We start from the raw sequence: 12,500 nt of genomic DNA, 5'->3' as shown, positions 1-12,500 counted from the left end.
ATAATATCCACCCAGGACTTTCATGATCACATAAATATGCATATCCCACTGGAACACTCTATTTGCAGATTCTCATCGACACAAATACTGCGCCTATATGAGAGAGAGAGAGAGAGAGAGAGAGAGACTTGCCTACATGACATTGCGGAATTTATTAATAATTTATACTTTTTTTGTTTGCAGAAAATGAATAGAGCAAATGAAAACAAATGAAGTAATAAAAATCCATACACCAGATTCCAGCTGCCCTCATTTCACAAAACATGTAACAGCTGGACTTTGCCTGCAGCAGGGGTAACCTAATCTGGGGAAACTGGTTCCAAAGGGAAGCAGTTCGGGGAATAAAGGATTTCTCACAGGTAGAAGTTCTGCAGTATGGGAATGTGAAAGTCAAGTCATGGGCGTTAACAGATTCCCGTGTAGCACAGGGGAAGGCACAGAGTTGTCTTTGTTTATATCTGGCTATGTCTATCTTTTTTTTTGGGGGGGCTAGGAAGAAGGAACCAAAGGCCACGAGCCCACAATAGCTGTTTTTTCCAAAAGAAAAACAAAATACAAGAGAGACAAATTCAAGATCCGCTAATTTCGAGATGCCTGGACACACTGCGTTTGAAAGATTGGAGATCATAGGAAGCAGGAAATCCAGACAGAGGGAGACAGTTCCAGAGTTGACCTGTTGCATAAGTGAAGGACTGGGAGTAACGGTTAACTCTTGCATTAGACGGACAGAAAAGGGATGCGAGTTTGCTGCTAGACGGGTGCTACGCACCCGTCGTAGAGGTGGAGGAATGCATGCAGACAGTTCAGAGGAGCAGTGACCATTGAAGTAGCAATAGAAAAGAGATAAAGATGCAACAGTGCGGCAAAGAGACACAGGTTGAAGGAAGCCAGTAAGAGGAGGAGAGTTAATGAGACGAAAAGCCTTTGACTCCACCCTATTGAGAAGAGCTGTATGTAGGGAACCTTCCCACACATGCGAGTTGTATTCCACACAGGGGAGGATAAAACCCCTGTATAGAGTCAACAGTTGTGCAGGGGTAAAGAAGGAACAGAGTCAGCTTGGCACACCTAATCTCTTGGAAGCAGATTTTACAAGAGATGTAATATGATCTTTCCAAGATAAGTTCCGAGTGAATGAAACCCCAAGCATGTTCAAGGATGATGCAGGATTAAGCTGAATATTAGTAAACATTAGTGGGTACACCAGTGGAAGATTTTTGCCGGGTTGATAGTAAGAACTGAGTCTTTTATGCATAAAAAACAACACGATTATTTTTACCAAAGTCAGAGATACGAGCCAAGTCAGACATTAGGTGTGCCATAGCCTAATCCCTTGTTTGCTGAAGTAACTGCTGAGATGGACGTTGCAGAAACCGAATGGAAAGGTGAAGGGTAGTCATCAGCGTACGAGTGGATAGGATTAGATGTACAGTACAGCTTAGAAGGTCATTGATGAATATAAGGAAGAGAGTTGGTGATGGGACAGACCCCTGAGGAACACCACTGTTAATAGATCTAGGAGAAGAACGATAACCGTCTACAACAGAGGCTATAGAACGACCAGAAAGGAAGCTATAGATGAAGGCACAGACAGGAGGACAGAACCGTAAGGGGGCAGTTTGGAAATTAAAGACTTACGCCAGACTCGATCAAAAGTCTTTGAGATGTCAAGTGCAATGGCAAAGTTTTTGCCAAAGTCCCGAAAGGAGGATGCCCAGGAGTCTGAAAGGTAGGTGAGAAGAACGCCAGTGGAGCATCCCTGACGGAATCCATACTGACGATCACAGAAGGTTTTGATAGGAAAGTTGCTTTTTAAAAATTTTCTGTTAAGAATTGACTCGAAAACTTTTGAGATACAGGATGTTAAAGCAATTGGACGATATTTAGAGGGTTGGGAATGGTCACCCTTCTTTGGGAATGGCTGAATGAGAGCAAACTTCCAGCAAGAAGGAAAGGTACCTGTTGATAGACAAAGGCAAAAAAGTTTGCCTAGGCAAGGTGTAAGCACAGATCTTGAGAACAAGAGGAGGGACTCCATCATGCCCATATGCCTTGTTAGTACTGAGGCCTGTGATGGCAGAAAATACATCAGCTGAAGAAATTTTAATGAAGTCAGAGGGGGAAGTGGAGGAACAGCACCGGAATCGTCAAAGGTGGAACTGGAGGAGAAAGTCTGTGCGAAGAGATCTGCTTTATCAGCAGAAGAAATAGCTACAGAACCATCAGAGTAGAAAAGAGGAGGGAAGGATGATGAGGCAAAGTTGTTAGAAAGATTTTTGGCAAGGTGCCAGATGGAACGGGAAGAATTCGAGTTGGAGAGTTGAGAGCATTTAATATGGATGAAATTATTTTTAGCAGAGCGAAGAACAGACTTAGCACGATTCTGGGCAGAAACGTAAAGATGATGTGATTCAGGGGTGAGTTGGCTCCAGTACCTTTAATAGGCCCTCTCTTTGTTGTGAATAGCATTAGAAAAAGCGTGATTAAACCAAGGCTTTCTTGTGTTAGACAAAGGCTATGAGAAAGGAATGTATGCTTCCATGCACAAGAGAATGATTTCTGCAATGTGCAAGGCACACTCAGATGGCTCCCGGCCATGGAAGCAAGAATCATTCCAGGGAAAATCAAAGGAGTACTGCCTGAGGGCCTCCCAATCCGCAGCTCCAAAGTGCCACAGACGACGTATCTTTGGAGGGTCCACAGGCTGTACCAGAGAGATAGGACAGGTTAAGTGATAAGGTTGTGATCGGAGATCCCCAACGGAGAGAAAAGATTAACAGTGTAAGCAGAAGGATTAGTTGTAAGGATGAGGTCAAGTATGTTGGAGCTCTCTCCAAGGCGGTCAGTGATATGGTAGGGTGCTGTACAAGCTGCTCTAGGTCATTAAGGTTAGATAAGATGTAGGCTTGTTCACCAGGTGGATCAGTGAAAGGAGAGGAGAGCCAAAGGTGGTGGTGAACATTGAAATCTCCTAAAATGGAAATTTCAGAGAAAGGAGAAATGGATAGAATGTGTTCCATCGGAAAAGTAAGATAGTCGAAGAATTTTTGATAGTCGGTAGAATTAGGGGATAAGTAAACAGCACAGATGTATTTAGTCAGAGAATGACAGGAAAGCCGAAGCCAGAGTGTAGAGAATTCTGAAGAATCGAGTTCAGGAACATAAGAGAAAAATAAGTCGTTGCATATATATACACAACAGCCACCTTTGTCTTTGAAATGAGTATAGAGAAAGTAGAAGGTAACAGATAATATCTAAAATATACTGGATATACGTGGAAGAAAAGATATAAAGTTGGGAATGACATGAGGCAATTACAATTAAAATCCTAAATCACCATGTGTTTCAATACTCAATCATTGCAAAGTTATAGTTACTGATTATCTCATGGGCAAAACTGGCCACCCTCATGACTCAGGCCATCAATTACTATAGCTCCTTAGCGGTTGATTTTGGCACACCAGGTGGTGTAAAACTTGACCTCCAATCTCTATCGATCATTCCTCCAAATTATGTATCTTAAGTCCGGGACACACACACACACACACACACACACACACACACACACACACACACACACACACACACACACACACACACACACACACACACACACACACACACACACACACACACACACACACACACACACACACACACACACACACACACACACACACACACACACACACACACACACACACACACACACACACACACACACACACACACACACACACACACACACACACACACACACACACACACACACACACACACACACACACACACACACACACACACACACACACACACACACACACACACACACACACACACACACACACACACACACACACACACACACACACACACACACACACACACACACACACACACACACACACACACACACACACACACACACACACACACACACACACACACACACACACACACACACACACACACACACACACACACACACACTAATTTCCGTGGTAGTGTATATAATTTTTCTGTACACCAAACTTACTAGGTTTCATTATGGATGTTTTACACTATATTTGCTATAATTATTGTGCTCGGTTTTTGCTAGCTAAGTGATACGTCACTTATGTGAAAGTTTTGCCGATTTAGCTTGATTTAACAGCACACTAATATTTGAAGTTGTAAGAGAAGTCGTAAGAGCAACAAGGAGACCTGCTATCCTTAGTTGAGGACACATCTACACTTCTTCCTTAGCCTTCTTTGTAAACCTCAGCTCTTTCAGATTCCAATTTATCTGTCACAATTGAGTGTAAATATCTAGCAGTACGAGGTCCGTTCAGAAAGTATCCGACGTTACGATAAATAAATAAATAAATAAACAAATTAAGGGTTAACTGGTTGAGCTAGGACACTAATCCCCGTCAAAGTAGGTCCCTGCTGACTTGACACGTACTTTTCTTAGTCCCTCCCTCTTCCGCGTTTTCATGCTACCCCCCTCTCCCCCGCTCTTCACTCACACACACACACACACACACACACACACACACACACACACACACACACACACACACACACACACATTTACACTATCCCTCTACATGCCAATATCCTGTAATATAACAATTTTTCTCCACACGTTTTCCTCCTCTGTTCCCCTCGACCACACACAAACCACCACCTTCAAACCCTCTCCCGGTACTCTCTTATTCTTCTACACACACATATCCTCCACCTACCTACAGTACATACATCCAATCACACATCATTTACACACTGCCCTACCGCAAATGCTCTCCCTCTTACACACTTTCCTCCTTACTGTCGTAACTCTCCCACACACAGTCCTACACTCTCACACCTCCCTCCTCATTTACACACCCACCTTCGCACACACACTTTCTCCCTCACGCACACCCCATCCTAAGCTCATTATACCCCTTTCACACACTTCACCAACTCACACCCCTCCTTCTTCCTCACACGGTATCTCACACAGTTATATCCCAGACCCTTCAACCATCCCACACTCTTTACGCCTCCAAACCCTGAATACCATCCCTGCACTTACCCTATTCTGCCACACTCACAGATCTTTCCCTCCAACACACATTCTATCAGATGCTTATACTTCCTTCCCTACCCATGCCATCTCACATTCTTTTCACATACCCATCTTTTTCTCCCCCCCACACACCATATTAAAACTCATACACCTCCTCCCACACACTCACTCCCACACATCGAGTTTTTAAAGCTACACATAACCTCTCCCACACTCCATCGTCTCCCATCTTCACCTCTTCCATTCAGTGCCTCCTACTCAGTCTCCCTACATCCATTCCATGCCTCACTTTTCCTCTCCTTCATCCCCTGCTGAACAACACACACACACACACACACACACACACACACACACACACACACACACACACACACACACACACACACACCATCCCTCAGTTTACCCCACTCTCATCACAACCCCTTGCCCTCCCTCAAACAAGTCTTCCCAGGCTCCTAAATAATCAATAACTGGAGCAGGAGCCTGTTTACGAGACGACCAAGATAACATGCTGTTCTTGGTCGCTCTTGCCATAAATTTCTTGCTTCCTGGATTTTTTAAAGTGTACTCGAAATCACACCCTCTCTCCCTACCACAATTCCTACTGTACATGTCAAAACTCACCCTCTTTCTTCCCCACACATCTTCTGGCGTTCCGCCCTTAAGTCAGACTCTCTCTCTCTCTCTCTCAGCAAACTAACAGAAACAAATAAATGACAGATAATGCAATGACAAAATAAAGAACAGGCGCTTGTGTTCGTATTAATGGTGACTTTGAGCAGTTTTGCATTCCTTATATCGCAGACATGGAACTAGGTCCAAACACTAGACCTCGAGGACAAGGACGAGGCTATCAGAAAACCAAGAAGTCGAGGACAAAGCCGAGGCCGACTTATTTCAACAAGCCTCAAAGTCGAGGCCGAGGCCTCATGATTTTATATATATATATATATATATATATATATATATATATATATATATATATATATATATATATGAGTAGTATATATATATATATATATATATATATATATATATATATATATATATATATATATCTATATATATATATATATATATATATGAGTAGTATATATATATATATATATATATATATATATATGAGTAGTATATATATATATATATATATATATATATATATATATAGTATTAAGATTGACAGCGCAGGTAATAAATCTTGAGAAATTTTTGTTGTTGCTGTTGCACCCCTGTGCAATTGAAGCAGAAGGGAGAAACGGTGATCAGAATGAGAACATGTTAAAATGATCAGATGGAGAGAGGCATGTAAGTGACTGGAGGAAGAATAATTTCCGAAGGAAGGGAGGAATGATATCCGCAGAAAGAAAGACAATTTGTGGAAGAAGAAAAGAAAATGTGAGTGGAGAAAAAAATAAGATAACTGAAGACTGGGAAAAGGGGGAAGAAATATAGATGGTGTGATAGGATGCTGCCTGACCTGTGGGCAGATTGGAAATAATGGGGGAGTACATTGTCTGTCTACACATCACCTTGATGAAGATGATCGACAAATCGGTAATAAAGACGAAAGGTGCGGAGGGGGGGGGGGAGAAGCAGTGAAGATGGTTATGGGCACGTTAGATGGAACGGTGGTGAAAGGACATGGAAGTGAAAGTGGAAGAACGTGACAGGGAATAATGGTGACAGAGATGAAATTATGAAGGATAACGAAGGGTGTGATGATGCTGATAATGATACAGGAGGGTAATATGAGTAGTATATGAAAAAAGGTATTGGGAAGGGGAGTGATGGAAGGAAGAATATGGGGGAGAGGGATGTACACGTGGGCGGCGTAGGTAAGTAAAATAAAGACGGTATGGAAATAATGTAACAAGGAATGACAATGGAAAGAAAGTGGGGCATAACGATAAAGATGGAAGGTAGTATATGAGAGAGAGAGAGAGAGAGAGAGAGAGAGAGGAAATGGAAATAGGGGTGGAATAAAAGAAGCACATCACTATCCTCATACAAGACGCAGACCATTGCTCGCATTTGGTCTGTGGTGAACTTGTATGACGTGGGAGAAGGACGAGTTCAGGTATTCTGGAGATGATGACACAGATGATGAGGAATATCAAAATATCAAGTCAGATTTCTTTCTTTCGGGTTCTAAGAATATTCTAATTCCTGCAGCAATAGCATTTTTCAGTGGTAAACCAGTAGGATTATCTCCGTGTATATTTCCGTTTATCTATCTGCCTGTCTATCTTCGCGAAAAACGTTCCTCCTGAGTGGCACCCATACGTGCGAGAGAGCGAGTTTCATTCACGAGGACACAGAGAAGATTTCATTTATTGGCATAAATTCACATTTCCACTGATGATTTCAAGGTAATGGAACATGGCAGTAGGAATGGGGTAACCACTTCATGGGAGTTCCTCTTCACTGCCACGAAGACAGACTTCTGTGGTGTTCTTCCTTTCAGATCACTGCGTCTTGACAAACATATCAGAAATATGTTCATGCGGAAGTACAAATAGGGACTTCACATTAGTTTAGCAATTCTACTTCGATATTTCCTCCTAAACTGCAATTGTAGTTCAGGATTTCTAGTTATATATTTTTTTTCTCCTAAACTAATATTCTGCAGCTGTGTGATGACAGGAAGCATAAGGCGAGCATTATGTTCTCGATCTGAATACGTTAAACTAATTTATCATTTTCATTTTAACTTCTTTCCACACCTAAAGATGAAGTGAGGCAGGATTCGGAAACATGGCAAGAGATTACAAAGTGGATGAATAATCACAGCATGTCTTGCTTAACCCCATCAGTTTGATGACGTGTACAGTGAATTTTATTCTTTCATTCATTAGACGATTGTATTCAGCACAGACTAGACTTTCTGGATTCAGTCGGTTAAATACAGCCTTCACTAACCCTTTAAAAAACATATGACGTGCTTCCTGAGCTGAAGGAAAATTGTCTTGTAACAGGAACAAGGTATCAAAAGACGCAAGTATTGAATGAGATGTAATGAGCTCATCAGAAATATTCCCAACAGTTTCATAAAAATGGCCCCAAGACAAATATTTCAGTTGTCCATCCTGTCCAACATGACAGACACACACCAGTAAACACACTTCCACCTCACACCCAACTTGACCGATTGAGGTTGGAAGTTTGTGGAGCCGTAAACAAAAGACTGCCGGAAGCGAGAAGGTGTAGAATCGGAAGGAAAGAAAGACAGGAGAAAGATATACTATACGGACGTAAAGAACACGATGAAAAGTGTACTGGTGGACACAACGCGAAACAAACACAATTGACGATGAATATTGCAAAGTGCCTGACGATTTTATCTCAAACTGGTAAACCCACTTTCATGAGGAAGCCATGTAATATTTGCTTGTGATATTTCCTTACTGTTTTGATATGCTGATTTAGATGACATTAAATTTACCTTAGTAAATCACGGGCTACACTGATCAGCTAGGATGCCACCGGGTCCTTCCTACACAATATTTGTTCTTAATCGCTTATACAGTCATGAATGAGAGAAGAGTTGGGGAACGGACCAAATGAGATTGTATGAGTGAGAATTTATAGTGATCCCCACAAACTCAGAAGTAAAAGGTCGATGTGCTTTTCCAAAGCCCGGCACACTTTCATGATGGAAAGGAATGGGAAAAGTTTGGGTGCGTGCCGGGTGAAAGGAAGGGAGGAAAAAGTATACATTTCTGTCCAGTGTTTAGGAGAAAAAAAGAAACAAAAACATGCTTTCTGTGTCACTCATCGTATGGCAGGGACAAGTCAAGTCTTACATTCGAGCTAATGTCTGATGAGTGAGCATAATAACCTGAGAGTGTTAACACTTACTGCTATCAACATCCGTCCCTTGTGGATATTTACAAATGATATTTTTTACCCTTTTATACTCGTATATGAGAAGACAGAGAGAGAAAAATCCTTTCATTGACGATAATCAGTACTCTACAACATCTCGTCCATGATGTTAAGAATGGACAACAGTATTTTCTTCTTGAAAAAAAATATTTTTAAAAATTGTATTTACAAGTCAATTATCCTTTCCTATTTATCTATCAGACTATTACCAGACCTTCAATCCCGCATGGGATGGCCACAAACAAATCGCCTCCATGTCGCCCTATCCTATGCTATGTCACTGCCCTGCTCCCAGGTCACAGCCCCCTCTCTCACATACCTCTCCACTCCATCCCTCCATCTCATCCTCGCCCTCCCCCTCCCTTCCCCCTCCTCCACCTCACTCGCATACACTCTTCTCGTCAGTCCCTCGCTCCCCATCCTCTCCACATGGCCAAGCCACCTCAGTGTAATTCTCCTAAAGCTTTCTGTCACATCCACATCCACACAACAATGCACTTTCACTTCCCCATTAGTCACTGTCTCTCCACGTAACTCCACATGCATCTCTCATATAACTTACTTCCACTGCTCTCACTCTTGACTTGCGTCCTTCCAACAAGGTCCAAGCTTCACTTCCATACGTTAGGGTTGGTACCACAATAGTGTCATGCAGCGACTTTCTTACTTCCATGCTCAATTCCCTGTTCCATATCACTGCTTTCAAAAAACCAGCAACCATTTTTCCGTGATGTACCTTTTCAAGCACTTCACCCTCTAAACTTCCATCCTTACTCATCATACTACCCAAGTACTTAAATGCACTCATATTTTCCATTTCCTCCTCATCTAGCCTCACCGTACATTCGTTGGCTTCATTTCTCGCGAAGACTATAACTTTACTCTTCCCTACATTCACCTTTAGATTCCGCTCCTGACACATTCACTCAAAGTCATTCACCAAGCCTTGCAGTTACCCCTTCGTCGTCACTTAACAATAAAGTATCATCTACAAACAACAGTACAGGGATTTTCCAAACACTGCCCTCTCTCATTGGATCGCTCCAACATCCTCTGCCTTATCTTGTACCTCTTTTATAACTCCATCCACATACAAGTGGAACAACCGTGGGGACATGACACATTCCTGTTTCAATCCAACATTCAAATAGAAAAATTCGCTCAGTTCACTACCCACACGCACTGCAGGCTTTGCCCCCTCATACACTCTTCACGGCATTCAGCGACTTCCTATTTACTCCATATATTCTTAATACTTTCCACAATCCTTGGCTATCCACCCTGTCATATGCTTTCTCCAAATCCATGAAGGCCGCATACAACTTCTTTCCCTTCTCTAGAATCCTTTCCATATAAGACCTAAGAATGAATATCTGATCTATACAACTTCTTCCCTTCCTAAAACCTCCCTGTTCCTCTCCAACTAATTCCTCTGTTATTTCCCTAACTCTGTCAATAAGTATACTACCATATACTTTTCCTGTTACACTAAGAAAACAAATGCCCCTATGATTCCTACACACTTCTTTTCCCCCCTTTCGTTTGTACAGGGGAAAAAGCTAATCATACCTGACTTCCAATCTTCTGGAACTCTGCCTTCCTCCCAGGCCAATCTGCACAACTTCCATATCCATTCTGCCACTATCCCTCCCCCATGCTTCAGCATTACACCACACATTCCATCAATTCCTGGGGTTTTCCCCATTTTGACCTTCTTCATTGCTTCCACTACTTTCATCCTGCTGATTTCTTTCTCTCATCTCATCTCCCTCCTTCTCCCAGCCATTCCCCAGCCACTTATACTAGCATTGCTTTCATGCTGTATGTTCAACAATGCCTTAAAGTGTTCTTTCCATTTACTTACTTTTTCTCCCTGCTCCACTAACAATCTACCAATTTTATTTCTCACGCCCTCACTTAATTCTTTATCATCCTGTCCAACTCTTTTTACCTCTTTCCAGAACATTTTCTTACATTACACTGTGTAACAAAGAATTTGTTTATTCATTCTTTTTTCTTGTTAGACTCAGTTTTCCACGCTGATTTCGATGGTGTATGTTTTGTTTGTCTAACTCTAGGTTTTTGTCAAAAATTGGCAATTGTTTATTTCCACACACACACACACACACACACACACACACACACACACACACACACACACACACACACACACACACACACACACACACACACACACACACACACACACACACACACACACACACACACACACACACACACACACACACACACACACACACACACACACACACACACACACACACACACACACACACACACACACACACACACACACACACACACACACACACACACACACACACACACACACACACACACACACACAATGGGTTTTTGTCTGCTACAGCGTGTGGAGTGATTTTGCATAACTCATTTTAAGCAACAACTGGAACATGATCCCGTCTCCTGCTGCTTTTCCTAGGTGTCAGTCCTCTCCCACCTATTTTCCTCCAAACACCTGTTGCACCTTAAACCTTTTTTTCCTTCCTGAATTTAGTTTCTTAGGGCTAATATTTCCCTATGGACCTATTTTCACACTTGAACCCATTTCCCCCATGGAGTTGCTTGTCCCCATGGACCATTTGCCTCCATGGACCAATTGTCGCATGGGCCAATTGTCACATGGACCTATATTCACTTAAGCAGATATTCTCCAAACGGATCTATACTTCCTGATGACCTGGTCTTCACATGAGCCTACTTTCCCCTCATGGTTTTCCCATAGAAATATTCTCTACTGCCTGTCAACTATATTTTCCCCATAGATCAATTTTTCTTTCATGGGCTTATTTTCTCCTTCAACCTGTTTTCCCCATGGACATAATATCTTCTTGGATGTATTTTTCCAGTGGATCGATTTTCACTCGTGGATCTATTTTCTTCACTCAGGGAGAAGCCTTTTCCACACGAACTTATTTCCTCCCATGAACCAATTTCTCTAGAATACCTATCTTTGTCAATTGCACCGTTGCTTTTGTTTGAGCCCATCTCTCGAAGCATTCACCATCGACCTATTTCCCCCCATGGACCTACCCTTCCACGAAACTATTCATCCCAAGGACCTAATTTCTCACTAAACACCCACCAACCTACCCAACCCTTCGAGTCAGCTGTCTACATATGTGGATCCTTTAAGAAGTCCTCCGCCTTCCCCGGAAACAAGGGAAGTAACCACAACTTTTGGATAGGACTGTATACTACTGTATAAGGTCTTATATGATTGTTTCATACGATCTCATTTTTTTTCTTTATTTGTTTGTAGGTCAGGTCCTTTGAAATTTTGTAGGTAAGAGCAAAACTCAAAAAAAGTAAAAAAAAAAAAAAAAAGCCCCAAAAGAAGTGTCTGGAAAATAAGAATATGATGCCGAAGGAAATCCATGAAGACATAATTTACACGCTTGATGAGGACTCTCCTTGCTATTTCATCATAAAGAAGGGGGCGGCTGATTTCAGGCAGGGCAGGGAGATCACTAAGGATGACCCATGGTCGGGACGTTCAAAACTATCGACCACAGACGAT

Source organism: Coenobita brevimanus, chromosome 113 (genome assembly GCF_032717465.1).
Source record: "Coenobita brevimanus isolate Jiangsu-jjx chromosome 113, ASM3271746v2, whole genome shotgun sequence".
In the NCBI taxonomy this organism is placed as follows: Eukaryota; Metazoa; Arthropoda; class Malacostraca; order Decapoda; family Coenobitidae; genus Coenobita; species Coenobita brevimanus.
This window is presented reverse-complemented; position numbering follows the sequence as displayed.